Here is a 24159-nt window from a genome sequence, read left to right as displayed (position 1 = left end):
AAAATAAACAGAAAATAGGAGAGAAATAGTTAGGATGATTGGAATATATAGATATGATATAAAGATAGAGACAGAGGTAGGGGTAGAGATCTCGGTGGATCCTTTAACTCACCCACCAAACAAAACTAACCCTTCACTTTTCACCTCTGGCTATTTTCACATATAAATGCCTATACCAGAAAGTAGCACACAGTTCCCCAGGGACGTTTCACGGGCAACAGAAACTCCAACACAGTTCGATAATCAGGGAAGGAGGGGCAGAGACTAATTTAAAGACACATTCGGAGGAAGACAGTAATGTGTGATCAGGCTGGTCCTATTTTCTTATATAGCACTTTTCCTCAAAAGATTTTAAGAAAATTTTTCCTACTTTTCAATGAAATTGTGACAATTCATGAAAAGAGACAATCTCTTTACAACAACTTCATGAAGGAGAAATAATTTTGTTTATTTAACAGGTAAAGAAAATAATGAAAAAGAGATTTTAAAGTTCCCAGCATCACAAAATGTCTGAGTGGTCGGGCCAGTATTCAAACTAAAGTGTTTGGGTTCAAGACCCATGTTCTTTCTAAAATAATTATAAAAGGAAACAGTTCACTCTACATTCTCTCCATGAACAATATGCAGCTTCAGAATGGCATATTGTCATAGGCAAACTGGATCCATTTATCGTCTTAAATATCTTCTTAATGTGCTCCCTTTTTGTGAATGTACTGAATTTGAGTAGACAATGTCTATTTCTGGTTTTGTTTTCACTTAACCAGAAATACACTAAACGTTTTATGACGCCGGGCAAAACAAACTGAATACCACGTGCAACAGGGTGCCTGTTGAAGCAGTTTTGTTTTTGGTTTTTAGGCATGCCATTGGTGTAATTATTGCTGCCTCTGATGTTTCATTTATATTTTCTCTTAAGGAACTGGAACCAGTTTTACATCTTTTGAATGAAAGCATGTCACTTTACCTCTACAATTTCCAACAGTTGATTTTTTTTTTAAACTAAAACTCTTGGTAGTTCAAACAGGAAAGCAAATTTTGAGCTTATCTTGCCTGCTGTCCTCCATCCCTGCTTGCAAACCCATTTTATATGTGAGATCTGGAACACAGTGTCCTCATTGTTCATTCTCACTCTCACCTCCCAGCCCCAAAGCTTAACAAACACCCACAGACACACACCTACAGCAACCACCTTATTAAAAGAATTTCTAGTCTACAAAAGATAGGATTCTTAACTTCTTATATTCCAACTCTACTGTCATTATAGAGATAGCGATTTGTTTTTATTTTGACAGAGGAAAAATGTATTTTAGTAACACCAGCCTTGGCTTACAGACCACTTAAAGCAAATTACAACTATCTGTAATTGATCTGACCTAGTTTCATTTTACAAATTAGACAAGACAGTGCAACCAGCCTGTCTCTTACAAGGATTAAACAAAACCCTAGATAGTCTCTTTGGCCTAACTACCACCTCAAAACAGGATAGTTCATTTCTAGATCAGGCTTGTCCAATGAGTTATGTGTATCTACACAAGAGATTATGCACCAGACATTCTGCTATTGTTTGTTGCTGATGTAGGCACAGAAGGTCAATAATATGTATTAAGTAGGATTAAAGTATTATTCTGATTACATTTGTGGCTCAAGTTTCTAGGTACTTAAAACTATTCTTAAGATTAAGCATAAAACTTACAATTTAAAAATGAATAAAAGTTAAAACAAATTTAAAAGTTTAAAAAAATTAAAGTAACTAAGAAAAAGTTTGCTTTTATTATATTTGCAATAGCATATATATCCATGACCTAGACATATTTTCTTACCTCTGGTGACACATAAGACAACATATGACACAAACATGTGTATCTCACACACATATAAAGGTTTCAGATAAATAAATGGCATAAGTAGAGAACCATGAAAAATATCCAGAAGAAATGAGAATATAAGGGGGGGGAGGGGGGACCTGAAAACGAAAGTGAAAGATTTCATTTTTTCCTTATTTATTTTGGAGTTTATTTTCTTTTAGCATTAAAAAAAAAATTCTTCCCAAAGTACCATATTCCTAAAAAGAAACAGAGAAGCATGGGGAAAAATGGAGTTTTGCAAATGATCAGAATTCTACATTTTTTAAATAGTTTTGCAGGTTACTGTTTTTCTGTCTTTATTTCAGATACCAATTTCTCTCTTTATGAATCTAGGAACTAAATGATCCCAAGCGCCAAAGCATTAATGGTCCCTAACCCAAACTAAAAACTGTTAGCATTCATAAAAGTTCAGTAAGGAGTACGAATATAAGATTAATAATAAAATTCAATAACTTTCAACTAACTCATTATAAAATATAACGGAAGAAAATTATCTAATTCCCAATAGCCACAAAGTATAAAATATTTGGAAATATTTTTTAAAAAACCAGGTCCTATGTGAATAAACATATAAAGCTTTATTGAGGGGCATTTAATAAAAATACTTGAATAAATGAAAAATTATTCCTGGATAGGTTTATGTACATATAAATATGTCAATTCTTCCCACATAATATATAAAAATACCAGTAAGGTAATTCCAATAACATTTTTTTTTCTGAATTCAGCAACATATTTAAAGTTCTAGTGGTATAAATTTAATAAGCAAGAACAATCATTAACTTTTAAAAAAGAGTAAAGAGGGAAATTTGTGCCCTATACACTACTAAATTTTCAAAAATTTAAGTTAATAAAATAATAGTCAACTAGAAAAAAGAAATATGACCAAAAAACTCAGAAATGGGTCCTAGGATATGACTTAATACATTCAGTATAAGTAAAAAAAATTTATTAAATACCTGTGTGTCAGGTATTGTGTTAGGAAGAAAACTGGTAAAATGTTTCTAGAAAGCAATTTGGCAATATGTATCAAGAGGTTCTAAAGAGTTTGAGTTTATATTTTTCTTTTATTTTTTTAATCCTCACCCAAGGATATTTTTTCATTGATTTCTAGAGGAAGTGGAAGGGAGTGGGATTGGGGGAGAGAGAGAAACATTGACATGAGAGAGACACATCCATTGTTTGCCTCCCTCAAGGGCCCCTACTAGGGCTGAGGAACCTGCAACCGAGGTACATGCCTTTGATCAGGAATTGAACCTGCGACCCTTTGGTCCACAGGTCATCACTCTAACCACTGAACAAACCAGCCAGAGCTAGAGTTTGTATCTTTTTGGCCAGCAAATGCACTTTTAGAATTTATTCTAAGGAGTAGTCAGAAATTATTTTAAGTATTTATACAAAGATGTAGGGTTGTTTCTAATAGTGTAAACCTGACAAAAATAATAGAAATTATAAATTAATCAGAGTATATCCATATAATGGAATAATATACAGCCAATAACATTATGTTTAAAACCTAATAATGTATATTCACACAACAAAATATTATATAACAAGGAGAATAATGAACTATAACCGCACACAATATCAATGAATCTCATAAACAATATTTTTAGTCAAAGAGCAAGACCCAAAATATACACACTATGTGATCCATTTACATACATGTCACACACATAAAACAATCTATGCTGTTAGAAGTCAGGATAGGTTTGGGGAGTTGGGTGAAGTGACTGAAGGGAGTGGGTTGCAAGGAGATTCTAGATGTTAATGTAATTTCTATTAATGATCTGGATGTTAATGGCGTTTTATGAAAAGTCATTGAACTTATTACTGTATGTATGCTATTCATCAGTAAAAAGATCTTCAAAAGTAATGATATGAAAAAAAGTCCATAATATTAAAGTAAAAAAAAAAATCAGGCTACAAACTATGAATAAAATACAGTCTCAGTTTTGTGAATAAAATAATAGCTTATAAAATTGCTAGGAGGGTTTGGGGTGTAAGTTGGGGGTATTGGGAGAATTAACATGAGCTAGTGGGAAACAGGAGAAGAACAGTATCCTAAGAGAGTAATTTTTTGAGGAAAGCTTGGTTTGAAGAAGAAATGGTGGTGGCTAGAAGGTGTGGGGAGGAATGGGGGATGGTTTTACAAGAAAAGCTAGAACCTGTTTAAGTTCAGATGGAAAAGAGTCAGTAGAGGGGGAAAGGTACAGGAAATACACAGAACAAGAGCAATAATGCTTTTTTGCAGGCTGGTAAGTGTATATAAAAATAAGCAACTTGAAAAATGGGCAGGGAGGTTCTGAATACAATATGTACACAAAGGAGCTGTTTTTCATAGAGCTTTTTTTGCAAATTAATGTGTCAAGGAACTTGTCCATTTTCTTCTCTGTGTGTATCTATTTAACCTCTCATTTTGAAAAACTTGAGGCCAAAATAAAGCCCAGGTCAAGTACAATGACAGCAGGTCAGGTGGCAAGTAGCATGCCTACCACACATTGGCTGTGTGACTTGTGGCAAGTAATTTAACCTCAGAGGAAACTCTCAATAATTATAAACTGCTATCAGCACTTAAAAAAAAATCTCGGGTAGAGTTTCTGAGATATCTTCAGATGTAGACTCCAATTAGTTGGCTCTGCGTAGAAGAGCATACTCCATCCATTTGCCATGTGTACAAAAAGTCAGTCTTGTTTAGATAACCTAACATTGCGTAAGACATTATATGTAGTAATAGTAAAGCTGCAATAATTGTGAGGACCAATGGAGGGGAATACTGATAGCAGATCAAAAAGATAGATTTTTTGCAATGCCCCCTTGGGAAAGATAAAGGGCCTCGGAGCTATATTACTAGGTCAGTTAATACGGGGCGTTTTGAGAGTTCTTTATATTCTGGATGAAAGTCCTTTATCGGATGGATATGAGTTTTATGAATATTTTCTCCCAATCTGAGGCTTTTTTCATCTTCTTAACAGTGCCTTTCTAAAAGCAGAAAATTTAATTTTGACGGAGCCCAATTTGTCAATTTTTTTCTTTTTATGGATTATGCTTTTTATGTTACATCTGAGAAATCTCTGTCTAAGGTTACAAAGATTTCCCCTATGTTTTCATTTACCAGTTTTATAGATTTAGTCTCTATAGTTAAGTCTATTACCCAACTTGAATTAATGTTTGTATACTGTGTGAGCCTTGTCCAGAATCCTAGGGAACATCTGTTCTTAGGGACTGGAGCAAAGAAAAAAGCAATCATGTCAGAGTTGGGAGAGAACAAGGAATGTACTGACATACAGGAACCAAAAAGGGAGATGGTTGCAAATAAAGGCAAGTTAAAGCTGTTCAAGTCCACATGGAACGCTTCATGGAGACCAATGGAAGCAAACAGAGTAATGGTCACTGGGTTTGACAATGAGGCCAGTTTCAATACAATAACACAGACAGAAGCCAAATTGAAATTAATCTAAAGAAAGCATGGATGGTGAACAAGGAAAGAGCTTAAATCACTCTTTTAAAATTTTCAGCAATGAAAATGAAAGAAACACATATGACACTGAACTCAAAGAGAGATTCTTGACTGTGGAGAAGGACCAAGATAGAGATTAAAAGGAGGAAAGAAAGACACGAGATAATGGATGAAGCAGGGTTTGAGAAGAGATAGGATAAGATTGTGTCCAGACCACAGTTTACCTTTTGCATGGAGGAGACAGAAAGTGACGAGGAAATTGGATAAAAACAGAGCCATCTAGAGCTGGTGGCCAGGGAAGCTCAGGACCTTGCTCAACCTTCCTGGCAAAGCTGAGGAGGAATTGATCTACTGAGATTTAGGAAGGAGGGCCTGGGGCTGGTGGGGCTTGAGCAGGGTGAAAGGGTTTGGCATTGGTGTGGCAGAGGAAGTGGTGGGTTGGGGATCAAATAGAGATTAAATAATGATTATCAAGGAGCTCTGAGAGGACTCATAGAGAAAGAACTTATGTTTATAAAATTTAATATTTGCTTCATTCCCTTTCCTTGGCTGTCAAGAGTTCCAAAAAGAAAGGCACAAGTGGGTTGAGTAGTTCCATAACTACACGCATGACAACTCTCTCTCCCTTTCCCTCTTTTTCCCTCTCCCTCTCCCTTTCTTTTTCTCTCTCCCTCTCTCTCTTCTTTCTTCTCCTTCCCTCCCTCCTTGCAACCTGTTTGGTATGTAGAACAGGTATTGCACTTTATACATGAAGAAACAGAAGCTGAGAACACTGCTTTCCCAAAATGCTCAGCTAGCTGGGACGTGAATCCAGATCTTTCGATTCTAATTTCAGTACTTAGGATTTTTTTCCAGTAATTTCCTCACTACATCATGCTGTTCTCTGTCTTCAGTGCTCTTCGTCTCCATTCTTAGCTTAAAACCTTGCTCCCAATAGTTCCGTAATGGCTACGCTACCTTTCCAACCCACCACACACTTGCCTCCTTCCTAAACCGAATTTTGCTCTGAAGAGGTAGATCACCAAGGCTCAAGCTGCAGGCATGAACAAACTCAAGCCTGAAGTTTGGTGTTTTCTTAGGGTTTCTGGTGAGGAAAAGACACAAGGAATCAGAGAACAGCCACCAGAGGGTGAGGGAAATGAGAGCTGGGGTTCTGGAAAACACCCAATGGAGAGTCCCCCTCCTGGGATTCCCTGGGTAAGGGCTGCAAGACTGGAGACGGCTAGAGCCGTATCCCTGCCCAACCCCTCCCTCAGCCAAATTTCCAAAGTCCCCCAACTGAAATCACGCCTAAGAGTCTCCCCTGGAAAATCACCAATATATAATAAACTTCAAGCAAACAGAACCTGGCACCTTTATTTTGCCCAGGGTGAAAATTTTGGTTTTTAGTGTTTTGGGAAATCAGTATAAAAGCTTCTAATGGGTGAGTGTCTGGTACAGACCTTGGTTACTTGGGAACACAATCGTGTGTTTTTTTAAAAAAAAAATTCAGCTCCCTTTGACCTTGTAACAGTTATTTTGCTACTGTAGACTGTAATGCAAATGAAGGCATTTCTATTCTTATTGCAAAGTCAGCTGCATAAAATAAGTGTATGCTTTTCAAAGCCAATTGACAGCATAATGTTCCACATTTAACTATAACAAATCAACACTTCGCCAGATTATCTCATTATTATTTCACTAATTCGTTTAAAACTTTATCAGGAAAAAAAACTAATTATCACCTCTCATAGTTTCTGGTTTTAAAAAGCAGATAATTCTTCTAATGTTGCAAATTATATACAAAGTGAGTCTAAAAAAGCAGGCTCAAAAATTTTTTTTCTACCAAAGTAGATCACCAATTTTTTTAAATGCACTGAAATTAACATAAATATAACGGTGCAATTCCTTATTTTGAAAGCAGATCTCTCACAAGCTAAATCATCCTAAAACCCATACTTTTTAGTTTGCATTTGTTATAAAAGCAAACAGCTATTCTGTAGTACAGCATTTCCATTTCCTGGAGCTAAATTCTATTCTTCAATAGCACAATCTTGTAGACCAGAATTACAGTGATATGTCTGCTTTTCAACATTTAAAGAAAAGAGGCTAAATTTAAGGTACCCCCTCCCCTTTTAAGGGCTTCTGTTATATTTAATCCACTTTCACACAGTTTTTCTTAATTACACTACAGCTGTCTGGTAAGGCACAACTGACCACTTCCATCATGAAAACAAACTGTACCCCACCATCCAAAGTTCTTGATGAAAAAGCGAGCGTTTTTGTGAGCGTAGAGCAAACGGGCGCAGCTGCTCCGTTTCACGAGGCAGGCACCGCCACGCCATTCAGCTGTGAAGAATGGCGCGGACTGTAAATTGTCCCTCCTGATCGGTTCCACAATAAAAACAAACCACACTACTTTCAATTTTTGAAAGCCAATTTTTTTTTAAGCCTCCAGTGCACTAGAAACAAGAGTTGTGTTCTTCTGATTCATGGCCTTTGATTTCTACATAGACGTCCCCGTATGCATGTAAAAACAGGTCCCTGCAGGATACTCGCACAGACTGTATGCATTAACTTACCAGATGTACCAGGAGATAGAAACGCCATCAGCCTACCTTTCAGAGCGAGATACTATTTAACAGCTCAAACGGCCTGTGACTAAAGGATGCTGTAAAGAGCAAACCGTATGTGGAGAGGCAGGCATGAGGTGGGTTCATGAGAAAGCTGCGGCGTTCGCAAAAACGGCAACAAATGGCTTGAGCTGGAGCTTTCAAGCTCAGTTAGGATCCATACTGTGGAATTTAGGGCTAGTCCCACATCTGCATTTGCAACTCAAACACTTGGACTCCGGTAATAGCTAAAATTACTGATAGAATTGTGTTAAGAAACTTCTAAACGTTCCCCATGGACTCACTCCCTCAAACGGTGTCTATGGTTTAAAGTTGAGGTCTCCCAAGTGTGTTCTCAATCAAACAAACACTTATCAGTTACAAAATGTTTCCCGTCCCTCCCCTCTGTTTATATAAATGTAGAATTTACATGTTACAGACACAGAGCTCTGAACTAACATCGCATGCACATTGGAAACATGGCAAAAATAGACAGCTGTTTGTTCAAGATGGGATACAAATCATCTCTAAATGGGAGGTTTATGCCTTTCTTTTCACACCTCCGATGGGCCTTCCTGCACAGCTGCTAACACTCTGACCACCTCCTCCCCACACTCATGGACACCCTCCGTGGGCCACGGTGAATGCGAGGCCAAGGTAAGTCGTTAGGGGCTTTGGATGAATTGACTGCTGTAAATTTCTACCCCTGCCTCCAAGAAGATTTTTTTGTGGAAACATAAGGATATACTCTAGTTTAGAACAGCTTTCAATTCTGACTCATGCCCAGAAGGTTTCGGTGGAACTTAAATGGGATCAAACAACTTGGAGATAAAAACAAAAACATGTTCAGATACGCGAACCTCCACTTTGGTGGCAAAACTGTTGGCATGAAGCTCCCGGTGATTCCTCTCTAATATAAGATGGCAATCAATGCCACCTAGAGCGACACACAGGTCTCTATGGAACATAGCCGTGGCCGCCCCCGGGACTGCACCCCCAACCATGCCCGTCACCAGCCTTTTCAAGTGTCTCCTACTGGTACTTTACCTCTCCAAACTATCTGGTCTACAAACCCATAAAACCCATTCTGTCCAGAAACCTTAACAATATAAAATTTCAGGCAAAGGAAGTTCTCACCAAGTGAGGACAGTTTTCACTGAGCCCCGTCAATAACGGCATGCCTTAGATAGTTACTGGGTCTACACAGTTTTGTCAGCTTCTGCTAGAAGCTGGCCATACAATTATTTTTCTTTTCAAGGAACTAAAAAAATAATAATTTGACAAAAATCACACACACAAACGTACCTCTCTTGCCTTCTTTCTCTCTGGCCATTTGTGCTCAGTCTCCTTCACAGGTTTCTCTTATTCTAGCTCCTCACTCACCTAGGTGACAAGGCATACCTCCTTTTATTGCCTTCACTTTATTGTGTTTCACAGGTGTTGCCTTTTCTTTTCTTTACAAATCAAAGGCAACACACCCTCCATCTCGAAAAAGACGACTTGCTTTATCGCTACACTCACTTAGTTATGGGGGTCTGGAACCAATCCCTCCATATATCCCATATCTATGCCTGTATTCACTTCCCACTCCACCTCTAGGGGATCTTATCCAAAACGATAACTCAGGATAGACCAACATGTCTTTGAATACAAGATTATTTCTAAAGGACATTTTCTCGAGCTATAGACCACACTTCCCACACTTCCACTGCTCGCTCCACTCCTCCAACTGATGCCCTGAGAGCAGTTCACCGCACAGCCTCCGAAAGGGATCTCTAACTTCTCCATTAAACTTGCTCCTCTGTCTGTCTGTCTCTCAATTTAGTCTCTCAATTCATGGAAGTCATCAAGGATTTCTCCCTCTCAAACTGCATGTCCATTCATGTCAAAACCTGGTCAATTCTACTCCTTGATGCCTCTCAAACTTGTCTGGGATCATACGATCTGTAGGAAAAACCCATCCTGTGGGTTTGGCAGGCTCTCTAAGGCATGTTAACACATTAAGCGCCAAGCCTGTTTTGTCTTCCTTTCCGTTTAGCCCGCGATATCCAATTTCACCGATATGCTGGCGGCCAGAGACTGACAAGGTCCAAACGGAAAGTATGGTGTCAGTCACCGGTGACTGACCTGGCGCTTAACGTGTTAAGAGAAGGGAGCGTGGATATCTTCACCCCCACCATGTACGATGAACTTATATATCATTCCTTGGTTCCATAACTAATTCACTATAAAACTTGAAATTTAAGAAAGTTCTCTACATCTTCAAAAAAAAAAAAAAAAGACATTGGAGAGCACTTACGGTTTTCCTTTTTGAGCTTTCTGTCGAAGTTAATGCCACTTAAATCTTCCTAATTGACAGAAGGAAATTCATGGAGTTTTCACCGAGGGTTTCTACCTCTAGAACTATTTCCCTTACAATGCAACCCAGAAAACAAATGAGTACATTATCTGGGACTCATTCTGACTGGAATGCAGATATGTAAATTACAGATGTTCCAAAGCTAAACTTCTGGGCAGATGAATGAAAGGGGACATCTGGTCTTGGTGTTTCTGCTCCTCCTTTCTTGGTTCAGAGTTCAGAAATTCACAAGGCACTGGTCCTTTTAGTCACTACCCACTCTTGCCTCCTTTTAATGACCTCCAGCCAGTACCACAGAAATGTGAAGGTACTAAGGCAGTGGTTCTCAATCTTGGCTGCACATTAGAATCACCAGGGAATCTTTTTAAAATCCTGATTTCTAGGCCTCATCCTCCGAAAATTCTGTTTCTTTGTTAAGGGGTGAGACCACAACATTAGTAACAAATGAACTAAGAGAACTAGAGAACCACTGTACTAAGGAGTCACTCCTCCATTAATTCAGTAAACATTTACCAACCACCTAATATGCTATAGACACTGGGGAAAATATAAAGTGAATAAAATGAGAAGCTTACCATCTGGGGAAGGAGAAAAACATGTATAAAATTATTAAATACAATATACTTAAGTGCTAGAATGCTGTACTCATTTATTCAACAAGTATGAAACACCTAATATGCACCCGGTACTGTTTTAGGTGCTATGGACTTAGTCATGAAAGAAACCAGGAAAAACAGACATACTAAGTTGTCCTCAATGAGTTTGATAAAAACACCGAGCGGGGAGCACAGGCCTTGTCAGAGAAGAGCCATCAGCTGACCTTGGAGAGTGAGCAGAAAGGTCAGGGCAGGACAGGAGGGTGGACCAGGAAGCAAACAGCACACACCTGTGAGAGAACCGGGTGTGGCGTCAGAATGGCAGGAAGACTTGCTCCAGCGAGAAGTCCAAAAGAGGAAAAGCAAGCGAAATACTGCAGTGAAAAATGAGGAAATCCCGCTGCAAACGTGAGGTTGGCAAACCGGTGCTACATCTACATTTAAATGATGGGGAAAGGAAAGCTGCTTTTCTGTTTCCATTGTTTCTCGGAGCGTCAGAAAAATAAAATTTTGTCTGCAATGAGTTTTACTGAATTTTCATTTTTATATTGGATAAATCTGCAGGGAACTAGGTATAAAGAAACAAACAAAAATACTAATCAACAAATAAGCAAGCAAAACACAACTAAGATCCAAAACAAATTAGCTTCCAGGTTGCTATATGCTAGACTTAAAATGAAAAAAAAAAAAGTGTTTTCACTAAGATAGGATAGATATGAAGAGGAGAAATATTGTAATACAAAAGCCAGTATTTTCACTTGCATATTCAGAATACAGTATGTGTGTTAAACAAATTAATATTTACATATCTGAGAGAACGCAAATGACTACAACACAAAAAAGCAAGAAGGGAAATAAGAAAGCGTATATTTAAGTAGAGAGGGAGTAGAACGTAGAAGCTGAGAGCCAGACTGTCTTTTTTTTTTTTTTTTTTTTTTTTTGTAACCTTAGGCAACTTACTTAGTCTGATCGTCTTCCTATGTAAAACAGAGGTATAATAATAGTATCTACCTCAAAGAACTATTTTGAGGATTGGACTAGTGAATACATGTAAAACTCTTAAAACAGGACTTGGCACCTAAGGATAAAATGTTAGTATTGTGTGTGGGGTTTACTGTTTTTATGATCTGAGTACTTTATTGCAGAATCTATATTAGCTGCTGCTGATTCCTGGAAAATTGTTTACCCTCCTATTATATTATACTAGAGGCCCGATGCACGAAAATTTGTGCAAGGGTAGGCCTTCTTTGCCCCCCGCTGCTAGCACCGGCTTCCCTCCAGCACCGGCTTCCCTCCAGCACCTGGGACCTGGGTTGCTTCCCTCCTCTGGCCGCCAGCAGGCACCTGGGACCCGGGCTGGCTTCCCTCTGGCTCCAGCTTCGTCCGGAAGGACGTCTAGAAAACGTTCAGTCTAATGAGCATATTACCCTTTTATTACTATAGATATGAAAATGCTGCTTTATTAATGAAATAATTCCAGACACTAATACTTCAGAGTTAAAACCTAAAATAAGGGTGCTTCGTTTAGCAATGCAAACTGTTCAATCCTACACTTCTGGTTAAGAGCTTAATTTCCTGGAATGTTCACAGTAATAGTAACAGCCATCTCTGAATCGATAAACTCATGCCATCTTTTTAAGGCCAAAGAATTTTAAAAGACAGAACTTGAAACAGTTGCCTAGATGTCACCAGACCAGAGGTCCCGTGAAAGCAGAGTAGGCAAGAAACCATATAGAATCCACCAGAATATAAATTCCAAGGGACCCTGAGTTTCCATGGGGACAGGGAATTTTGTTGTGTTCACCAATGTATCACCAACATCTAGACGCGTGACAGAACATGGCAAGAGCATATAGTGTGTTTGAGTAAATGAATAATATGATGGAATAATACATGAACTGTCCAAATCTTAAGTAAATGATCAATTACACACCTGTAGGAAATTACATCTACATTTAAATAACGAAAGAAAAAGAAGGAATATTAGGTAAGTTTTCAAACAATCACACCTTTGAGCTTCAACTGAAGTGCTGAGCTTGTCCTCAACACTAACCAGCTCACGATATAGGGGAAAGTTAAGTACCTCCAAGTTCTTGCAGGTTGCCTAAAGAGGGTCGTATGTTTTAAACCAAAGCAGCACCTGCATCATTTAGAAGAATAAATTCAACAAGAAGTGGTTATGAATGTGTAAATTATAATGCGTTGGAGGTTCTTTTATTATGTGAGTAACAGCAAGTGTTTTCTGGACTCGCAGCTGGTGCACTCTTTCTAAACTGCATGAGGACCTGTTTTATTCCCCACAAAGTTTGACACCTGAGGCAATATCAATTTATTCATCAGATGAACTTCAATGTTAAACATTAAAAGTTTTACTTCCTAATATAAATTGTTGGCCTGCAGATAGAAGTAAAAATAGTATGTCATTGGGTTTGTCTGCAATAAGCAATGACTTGTAGTCAAGAATATTTTAAAAATTGATGGAATTGAACTACATATGTACCCTGGAAGAAAAAGAAAAAAACAAGAACAAGTAAATTTTGCTGCTCATTGCAAGGTGACTCTAGTATAATTTGATGTCCTGGCACAATCATAATTGTTTTAAAATGAGAAAAGTCCTATTTTTGGGTTCTAACTGCCATAGTTGGATTCTAACATGAATCTCTCCCAAGCAAATGACCAGAAGGTTAATTCTGTTTAAAATTATTATTACTATTAAAATAATTTGTAACAGAACTATTCTACTCATTTTATACGTAAGTAATATCTGTGTAATATATATAAAATACACATGCATTATACACACATACGACTTTCTTAGTTAAGAATTTAAGAAGTATTCCGGAAAATATCCCAAAGATACTAAATGAGGGGAAGATAATTATTTCTAAAACTAGAGGCCTGGTGCACGGATTCGTGCACCGGTGGGGTCCCTCTGCCTGGCCTGTGGCAATCAGGTTGAAACCGGCTCTCTGACATCCCCGAGGGGTCCTGGATTGCCAGAGGGCACAGGCCAGGACGAGGACCCCACCAGTGCACAATTAGGGCCAGGGAGAGACCTCGGGAGGGCCCTAGGATGTGTCCCGCTTGTCTTGCCCAGTCCGATGGGCTGGACCCCAGCAGCAAGCTAACCTACCGGTCGGAGCGTCTGCCCCCTGGTGGTCAGTGCACGTCATAGTGACTGGCCGAACGAATGATCAGACACTTAGCATATTAGGCTTTTATTATATAGGATTTTGAGTAGGGCATTTTATTTCTAAATCTTCAGATAGGCTGTGTTTGCTAAATAGGTTTCCCTCTACCTTTCAGCACGTTTCCCACTTAACAGTCACACTCATGCTTCTCCAACTGAATCTACAGTAAATTCACATCAACCTCCTTTCGGGCCTACAAGTACCCTGTGCTCTGTGGTGCTCTCCCCCAACATCAACTCAACTTCTCTCTTCCAACAGGTCCTGCTCACTCATCTCTTAGGATAAGTGCCCCTGAGTACATAGCACCTCTTGACTTCTATTAAATGTTTAATGGTCTGTCTCCCCAGCTGACTGAAAACCATGTGGATAGTGGTCACATGTGTCTTGCTTAGCACTGTATCCCAAGACCTTACCACAGGGCCAAAGCTCAATAAATATTTATTAAAACATGAATGATTTCTCAGTCACTCCACCAAAATTATCATCCTTAACAAGAATGTGAACTTTTGCCCTAACCAGTTTGGCTCAATAGAGAGAGCATCAGCCTGCGGACTCAAGGGTCCCAGGTTTGATTCCGGTCAAGGGCATGTACCTTGGTTGCGGGCACATCCCCAGTAGGGAGTGTGCAGGAGGCAGCTGATCGATGTTTCTCTCTCATCGATGTTTCTAACTCTCTATCCGTCTCCCTTCCTCTCTGTAAAAAAAACAATAAAATATCTTTTTTTAAAAATTAAAAAAAAAAAGAATGTGAACTTTTTAAGGCCAGCGACCATGCCTCAGTCATAATCCTCAGTGCAGGCCTAGCTCAATCCCTGACACAGAGATGAAACCCAAGAAATGATTGCTATTCAATAAAAGATAATTCAACAACTGAACTGATTCTCAATTTTAAAAGGCAACTTTTAGGGCTTATTAAGCTATAAATATTAAATTTTTCTTAATATAACTAATTTCCTTATTGTATGATTCTTAAATAAGAAAGTATCAAAAATAAAAATTTAATCTAACTTAGAAGTTTTTTTGAGTCACTGGTAGTTTCTGAGACAATGGTATGATTTAATAAATACTATTATTATCCTTCAGCTCTGGAGTATTATACAAGAAACAAAAGGAATATTTTGAGAGAAAGGCTCAAGACCAGAGCAAGAATTTCGCCACTGCAAGAAAAGGGACCAGTAGATGAAAAGGTTAGAGACGAGATAGAGTGAGGGGTGGAAGGAGTTCAGGCCTTTTGATCAGTGAGATGCTGTCCTCACTGGCATCAGTGGAAAGCTGTGAATTTGTTGGATTTGGAAAGGGATGACCAGGAATAACACTTCAATAATTTAAGTGTGAGAAGCCAAAACAACATCTGACTTGACGTATCCTTTAAAAAAATTAACGATGGTAAAAATCAGAGCTAGGACCTGTCCTCAGTAGCAGGCAGTAACAGCTCCAGTACAAATATGATCACTGCTAAGACGGGATAGCAGGTATATGGGGAAGGAAGCGTTTCCAAAGGAAACAGAAGGTCAGTTGCAGAGATAAGATGTAAACCAGTCAAAGAAATTCTAGAAGCCAAGATCAAAAAGGGTGCAAAGAGAAAGGGCAGGTACCCTGGCAAAGACATCTGAATGGTCCTGGGGTATAAACTCAGAGCCATAGATTGTAAACAATGAGGCAGTGTAATCTGACCAGTATAGACAACGTTAGAAATATGACCTCATTGTTAAAGCAAGCTGTTTCCAATCAAATCTGGCACTGTCACCTACAGGGTTCTTCCTGAACTCCAAACTCACCTCAGGTTATCCAGCTCCCATCTTTTTTTTTTTTTTTTTTTTTTTTTGCAGTTGCTCTTTTACAATCTGCACAACAGGCCTAGAGGCTGAGAACTGCCTATGCAAGTGTTCATGTCACCCCAAGCTTCCATGGTCTCAGTTCAAGCGAAACACATCTGCCTTCCCACAAGTTGCTTACTAGTATATCCATCATATAACTTATTTTATTACTTAAACCAAAGAGAAGACATTTCATTTTTAAATCTTTTTTTAATTTAGGTTAATTTTTCCCTGTTCTAAGCATTGTAATATTTATTTTCCAAAATATCAATGGCTACTGGTCTGGAAGTTCTTGGGTTGGTATAGGACAAACGTGTTCTTAATGCTGTCCATTTGCAAGCGGTTTCTGCTTCCTTTCTTTATTGTAATGGGTTTGCAAGATGACTCCCCAAATGGCAATGGCTCTTTGTGTCGGCCATATCCCATTGCAACCCCATCCCGGCTTTGCTGTCTGATACCACCTTGGCTCCCTTTCAGCATTACTAAGCATTTTCTCCCGCTGAATATCTATGCCAGATTATTTGCTCTTAGAAGTATTAGCTTGCATTTTCTTAGGCTGAATCTCACTTAGTATTTCCTGTGATACTTCAAAACCTTTTTAGGTATCTTGGTGATGCTTCTCTTGTTTCGCTATTTGAGATGCTTCCCAATTTACTATCATCTGAAAAGCTGGTTGACACACTGTTCATTTCTGATTTTAGAATTTTAAGGAAAATGCAAAGGAAAACTAGGCAATATGCCTCCATGAAAAAACATTCATCTTAGTAAGAAGAATACATTTCTTTAGTAAGAGCTGCAGATCATCATGTTATTAAGTCAGTAAACCTGAATAGTTGACTTATTCTACAACCCATATGCTCTAAATTGTTTTATTTGCTTTAAACAAAAGTTAAAATAATTTTAATAGCATTTATTTTTGTATAATGTGTATACTTGTTTCAATTTCACTCATTCTTTTTTTTTAGATTGAGTTATTGTAAAGTTAGTGATTTAAAAAGAAGCAAAAGTAACATTTTTTCTTTAATTTTAAATGCTAAACATACAGGGGGGAGGCAAAAGCAGGTTTACAGTTGTGGTATACAAGTTTATTCCTGTATTATTATTTATTAATTACTGTGTTATTTTCCATACGGACAACTATAAACCTAATTTGTATTTAAACTTAAAAATCCAAATGTCTTTGGTTCTCCCATAACTGTAAAAATGTCATTGGTTTTAATTAAATAAAAGACACCTTAATTAAACAGCCACGATTCACTCAATATTTTAAATTTTAAATACTACCTCATTGTACTTATGAGAGTTATATTTATTTTTCCTACTGTACTGTTTATAACACTTTTTCCTGTGCTCAAAACATATTTTAAAATATAACTTGGCTAGGGAATTTCAGGATTCTTATTTCCTAAATACTGGGATCACATAAACAAACTCTTGTTTCATACCCTTGTTTATTTAATACCTCTCTAGTTTCTTTTGATAGTGCCAACTTAAAAGCATTTTAAAAATTAAGTTTTCTAAAATTAATGTTATTCAATGCATTTTTAATTAAATTCTATTCAATCTTAATATCACAGTATATTTTTGACTCAAGAATCTTTGAAGAAAACATTCTAATCCAGCTCAGGTAAATTAAGAGTTAAACATGTGCAATTTAGAAAAGAAATATAGCAAGTCCACGTATGTGGCTCAGTCTTAGGAGTGATGTTTACACAGGGAACCCTGGCTCTGCCTGCACTATATTATGGCCCTTGTCATCGCCTGCCCTGGAGCAGTTACATGTGTCTACTTCTCCCATTAAGCCAGTCTCTCCTGAAAGGCAGAAGCAATCTGAAACCTTTGTATCTTCCAAGAGGCCTCCCAGACCACATTGCACAGAGCAGCCACGCTATACATGTTTGAGAAGTCGTATCAGAAGAGCAAAGTTCTTAGGTTTGTCTTGATACACGCGCCCCATGAACACTGAAAGCAAACATAGCTAGGTAAACTAGGCGAATGGGGGTGGGGGTGGTAAGAACGTTAGGGAGTAACCTCGAATGAAAATATTTAAATGTGATCTTACTTAACTCCTCACTGACGTACTTGAACAAGAGTTGAGATTTTAAAAATAAAAATAGAAACTTTACAGTCTTCCCAAGTTAGAAGCTGGGGAAGCTTGATTACTTTGTTTGAAAGTATTTTCTGGATCAGACACACCCGTATGACCCAGCCAATGTAAATAATGTGTTCTCCTGGTGTTACCACTGCTGAACAATGATGAACAGATCAACAGTACATGAACTCCCCAATAAAGAGTGACCATTGTGGAGAAAATAGATCCTAAAACAAGGAACTGCATTTAGGATAGGTTTCTACTTTCTGAATTCTGGAACACCCTTTGTCCCTAACGCCAATGAGTCAGTCTCCCGTAAGCCTGAAACTTATCTTTCAAAGGCAAATTCAGTTCAACAAATATTTATTGTGCACCCACTGTATGCAAAGGCACAAGAATGCAAACCTGAGTAAAAGGGCTACCATGGCACTTGAGAAGAAGCAATGACCAGGGAAGGAGGGAAAGGTACAGGAGAGAGAGGGATATGGAACCCAACAGAGAAGAGGGTTGGTCCACATTCTCAGATGTCACAAAGGGCGGAAACCCGAGACTCTAGAAGAAAATTAAATAACAAATTCTTACTGAGTGAATGCAAAGTACTGGGATCAGTGAACAGGATGATGAACTTCTTGGATTTTCCATATTTAGAATAATTCTGCTTTGAGAATCTATTCCCGAAGAATAGGTTCCTGTTCTTTCGATATTTTTACCAATGTTCCTACCATCCAGACTCGAAATGTCTTCCTTTCCCCTCTGATCACGTTTAACGCAGGCAGTTACCAAGTCCTACCACTCACACCCACATGATTACAGTCCCGGGCGTGGTAGTTCAGGCTGTGTACTGCCCACGAGTGCCACATCTACGGGGAGGAGCATTCACATCAGAGATGTGTTTGTTTATTTTAACAATTTTCCAGTAGATGGCAGTCAAGTGTCTTAGTCTAATTAAATATATTACAACAATTTAACAGGTAAAATGTCTTGAAGAAGGGGCACGTTTTTAATTCCCATAATGCACTGGATGGTGGTCCTGCCCAAAATGTTTCCCATCTGTTTTCTAGTTTTCATTCTGGCTGTAGCCACCACAAGGCAGACTCATCTCACATCTCACAATCGCTTCCAAACTAATCCCCTAATTTCTCCACACTTGAGCTCATCCCACAAATCCGTATTGGGGGGGGGGGGGGGGGGAGGAAATTTCCTTAAAAAAGAGTTCCACTAGTTTAACTTCTCTTTCCAATAAGTCTTTGGTATCTCTGCCATACAGTTTCTTCACCCTCACCTTCAAGGCTCTTTATACCATGTCCTTAACCGTGCTTTCTCATCTAGTCTTTCACTACTTACTCCCCAAGAAGAGCCCTCCTCCCAGTCACATCTAATTACTGTCTGCCTCACATATCCTGTCATTCCCTACCTTGCTATCTTTGTTCCTGTCATTTCCTCTGCCCGGAATTCTCTCCAAACTCAGTCTTCCTGCTAGAAGTTCCAAATTACATTTAGGAGTATATTTTGGTGAGAGGTTTTGGATGACTAAACACTGTCTTCAGCAAGCATCCAAAATTTTTTTGAAAAGTATTTTCCTCCTCGGCGTTGGTTGGCTTTCCTGTTATCTATCGGTACATGACAAAGTACTCCAAATTTATGACTTAAAACAGTGACTGTTTTAATCAGACCTCACAAATGTGTGGGCCAGAAATTTGGACAGTGCTGAGTGCTTCTCCTGTTCTGTGTAGTGATGGTGTTGGATGGGCAAGTCTGGAGTGTTCCCCTTCCTCCCACCGCCACAGGCCTGTAAGGTCATCGTTCTTTACGGCCCAGTTTATATTCCCCTTCTTCCAAGAATCCTTCCCAGGTCCTTCCGTCTGGTTTAATCTCTCATCACTGCAGATTTCTAGTACATTTTTCTTCATTAAAGTACTCTTCCTACTCATAATCTTATATTAGGTTTTCATTTATGTAAGAAGTAAAAGGGAGAGAGAGGCAAAGGGAGCAGTAGAATGCTGTGACCCTATACATTTTAATTCAAGTTTAAAGAGGACACAAATGCTCAATGGGACTGGAACTTTTGTGGAATCAATAAGAAGGACTGAGTTGTACGTCGGGGCCGATGCCAGATGAGGCTGATCCGACACATGCAGACAACATACTTTATATACATATGCATAGAATTATCTTCATTCTGAATTGTTGGCATTTGTAATTGCTATAGATTACAGGAAATAGAAACAAAATTTTGTAAAGCTTATCAAATAATAAAATTTCAAGATAAACAAATATATGTGAAAATAGCTCTTATGCTTTTTTATCTTTGAGTTATTTTCTATAAAAATTTAGCACAGAGAGAAATAAAGGTTAGGCAATCTACATGTTGAGGGGCTCAAGACCCCTAGGATAGACTATGTGAAAGCAAGCAAGCAAAAAAGTCTCTGCTTCTCAAAATAAGATAATAAACCAAAAAACCCAACTAAGCAAACACATTTTTAAAACTTTTACGTAAGTCACACTCCAGATCTCTCTTAACGTTCACATGTTGATTTTAAGAGGCTACCCCTCACCCCTACCCCAGCGCCCCAACTCTGGGTGGACCATAAGGTGATAGAATCAACAACAAAAGAAACCCTGCTACAGCCTTTGGAACAGTGGCAGCAGCCGACCCAACAGCATAACTGAGATTAAGTGAGCACATACTACGTACCAGGCATTGGTAGATTCAAGATTTATCTGCATTCTCTTCATTCTCTGTTTAATCCACACAATTCCCCAACGAGATGGGAATTACTATCATGTTCATTTCAGAGCGGCTAAGGGACCTGCCAAGGCCACACAGCTAACAAGTGGTGGAATCAGGATTCCAGCCAGAGGCTGGCCCGAAATCAGTGCTCTGCCTTGCTGTCTATCCAAAAGGATAATTACCAAATATCTGTAAATCAACTTATCTTAAAAAAGAGTTACCTCATTTGTACCTGGCTCCAAAACGTGTTTAATTACTTTAAAGCAGCTTTGCAGCCCAGCACAAAAAAGCTTTACAGATCACTCTCTTACAAAACCACCTGTACGACATCCACATGGTTGTCAAGGTTTAAAAACGAATACAAATAATAACAGAAGCAACTCCAAGGGAATTTTTTCTTTCGTAGGAGAGGATTAGATGAAATCACTGAAAGAGAATGAAAAAGGAGCACCATCTGGAATAATTTCCTTTTCTCACATCTTGGATACCTCATTGTGTGCCACAATGGCAAAAATAAAGGATCAAGGAGTCCTGACGTTGAAGAATCTCAAGATCTCCGACTCCAAGATGACACCCTGAACATATAACATAATGGGTCATTGCTTAGGAATACATATCCTCTCTGGATTTTTCTCCCTGTACTACCACGGACACGTTCACATCATTCATCTTAATAAAACTAGTAACTCGACTGAGACCCAAGGTGGTGTCAGAGTAGATTGAAGCTACATCTATCTCCCCACAGGACCAATCTGTAAGTAAAACTAAAATATAGAGCAATAAACCTGAATAACCAACTGAAGACTAGCTGAAGAGAATGTTATAACGAAGGAGCCACATGCAGACCAGTGGGGAGGGTGGAGACATGAAAAAGAATGGCCCCGTTCCCAGGGCAGTGGCTGAGATCCCTGAGGGCTAGCTCAGCTGCAAATGTTCCCCCTGAGAAACGTGGGGTCTCAACCCCATGCTAAGCATCCCAGCCCAGAGCACCAGGGCCAGGAAGAGGTGACCACATAACATCTGTCTGTGAAAATTAGCAGGGATTCTGTCTACCAGGAAGAGATAGACGTCTGCTGGAGACACAGTTGCCCTTATAAAGGATCAACTCACAAAAATCTCGTTCATAGCCACTCACCCTGGTCTCCAGCGGAGGGAGGGCAGAGCAGACTAGAGTCACAGGAGGAGGGACTGGGGTTTGTGGATCTGGGAACAGAACTGAAAGGACAGCCGCTAGGATCACCGTGCTGAGTCAGGTGTGAGGTGATATCTTCTTGTGGTTTTAACTTGCATTTCGCTGATGATTAGTGACAATGACATTGAGCATCTTTTCATACGTCTATTGGAGAAGTGTCTATTCGGGTCCTTTGCCCATTTTTCAATTGGATTGTCTGGTTTATTGGTGCTGAGTTTTATAAATTCTTTATAAATTTTGGACATTAACCCCTTATCAGATGTTCCATTGGCGAATATGTTCTCCCATGCAGTGGGGTTGTCTTTTCATTTTGTTGAAAATTTCCTTTAATGTGCAAACACCTTTTAGTTTGATGTAGTTCCATTTGTTTACTTTTTATTTTGTTTCCCTTGCCTGAGGAGATATTGCTGAAAAAAAAAATTGCTACAAGAAATGTCTGAATAGTCACTTGTGAAAGAAGAACAAAGCTGGAGGAATCATGACCCCTGACATCAAACTATACTATAAGGCCACTGTAACCAAAACAGCGTGGTATAGCATAAAAACAGACATATACTAGTAGATCACTGGAACAGAACAGAGAGGCCAGAAATAAACCCACACCTTTATGGTCAATTCACATCTGACAAAGAAGGCAAGAACATACAAACAAACAAAGCACACTTGTTTATCAAAGACACCCTAGTATGGGAAGGCAACCCACAGTGTGGGAGGTAATAGTAACCAACATATACATCAAAGAACAGTGTAACAGGCTCGGGCTGCTGTAGCCATCCTGCCCTGGGGGAAAGCGGGGGAGTGTGAAAAGGTGGGGGAGCAGGTCTGAAGATCAGGCGTCCAGAGGGAAATGTACAGATAAGATCCCAGGTCATCTTTAGAGCCTTCCATCAGAGCATCCCTCAAATCAGCCCAAAGCATAGCCTGGTTATATGAGCCAATAAATGTCCCGTTTCACTTAAACCAGGATACGAGAAATTGGATTTTCTGTCACTTTCTTCATAAACAGTCTCAATTCAGACCCACTTACACTTTAATTCTCCAAACAGACCGACAAGTTCACTTTTGGCCAATCACCAGGCGTCAATCCACCACACCACACGTCCTCATTCCTGATTTTATTAGCCCTTCTTTGTCCTCAAGTCCTGGTAACTCCAGGCTGGGGCTGTCACTTGCCTGGTCTCACACATCTCTTCATTTCTCAGTAACCGTTCACCCTGTGGAGTCCTACTCCATACTATCTTCATTTTTTAGGGCTTACTGCTATTCTGTCCTCACTTATATTCCTTCCTTTGTGCTTAATGCCTCCCTGATGTGTTTAGTCCCTGTTCCCTGGAGCTCTAACAAACTACTTCCTGAAAGCAGCCTGGTTCCCTGTTTATTCGTCTGTTCACCCAACGCATTCATGCAATGGCAAATGTGTGCCTGACCTCATATTGATAACTATCACCATCCTTGGCATCACATTCCCGTTAGCTGTCAATAATCTAAATCCTCCAAAATTCTACATTCTTGAGTTTTGAGTGTTAATAGATCACACCTTTATGGTAGCACTGAGCAACACATTTTTACTTTCCATTGCTTAATTTTTAAAATTGTTTCTTACAATTAAAAAAAAAAGAATTCCTGAATTTTTCTGCAAAACCCATCCTTTGCTTTTAATATGCCTGGAAACCATTTTGGAGTTTCCTTGCCAACACAAAAGGCTTTCCCTTAAGCCTGGCATAGGCTGGACGGTAGTGAGAGGCATGGAGAGGAGGAAGACAGATTTTTCTCCCCACCCCCTTTTTTTGCACAAATGATTAAAAAAAAAACACAAACCACCAGATGTGAAAAAGAAAATTTAGACTCTAAATTTTGAAATTTAATCTAGCAAGAAATAAGCACCGAATCCTGAAGACACAGTGCATGTCAGCTATCTGCCATGGCACCATTTCCCCTTTAAAAGCACTCTTGATTAGAAACTTTTTTTTTTTGCTTCTGCTTTAGTGAAAAAGGTTTATTTTACTTCAGTGAGCACTACTGATATGGAAAAATAGGATTTCTGAGCTTTAAAAAGGGCTGGTGGTGGTCAGATAAGCGAGAAACTAAAGAAGACTTTACACTTTGTAAATGCAGGGACTTAGCTTTACTTGGTAATATTTCTGACAAGGTTCTTAAAAAGAATGAAGGACCCGTGTTTAATCCTCACATTACAGATGCACACCCTACACTGAGCTGAGCAGAGCAGTGAGGGGACAGACCCTCACAGGCCTCAGGGGCCAGCTA

At 39.0% G+C, this 24159-nt stretch overlaps 1 protein-coding gene across 12 annotated transcripts in view; it reads right to left on the bottom strand.

The window, feature by feature from the left end:
* Positions 1 to 24159, bottom strand: part of UMAD1 (UBAP1-MVB12-associated (UMA) domain containing 1) — a 177170-nt gene that overhangs the window by 66918 nt on the left and 86093 nt on the right. Inside the window, exon 1 of one of the 12 annotated variants that reach the window (XM_070424335.1) lies at positions 18554 to 18750. The exons of 10 other annotated variants lie outside the window; for them this stretch is intronic. The gene's annotated coding sequence lies outside the window, so the exon portion shown is untranslated. Of the gene's footprint in view, positions 1 to 10215; positions 10311 to 18553; positions 18751 to 24159 lie in introns of those variants that run through there. One more of the 12 variants, XM_070424333.1, reaches the window with a different exon arrangement.

The sequence above is a fragment of the Myotis yumanensis genome, unplaced genomic scaffold, assembly GCF_028538775.1.
Source record: "Myotis yumanensis isolate MYYU_CA2020_CCGP unplaced genomic scaffold, mMyoYum1.0.hap1 SCAF_9, whole genome shotgun sequence".
Lineage (NCBI taxonomy): Eukaryota > Metazoa > Chordata > Mammalia > Chiroptera > Vespertilionidae > Myotis > Myotis yumanensis.
This window is presented reverse-complemented; position numbering and strand designations above follow the sequence as displayed.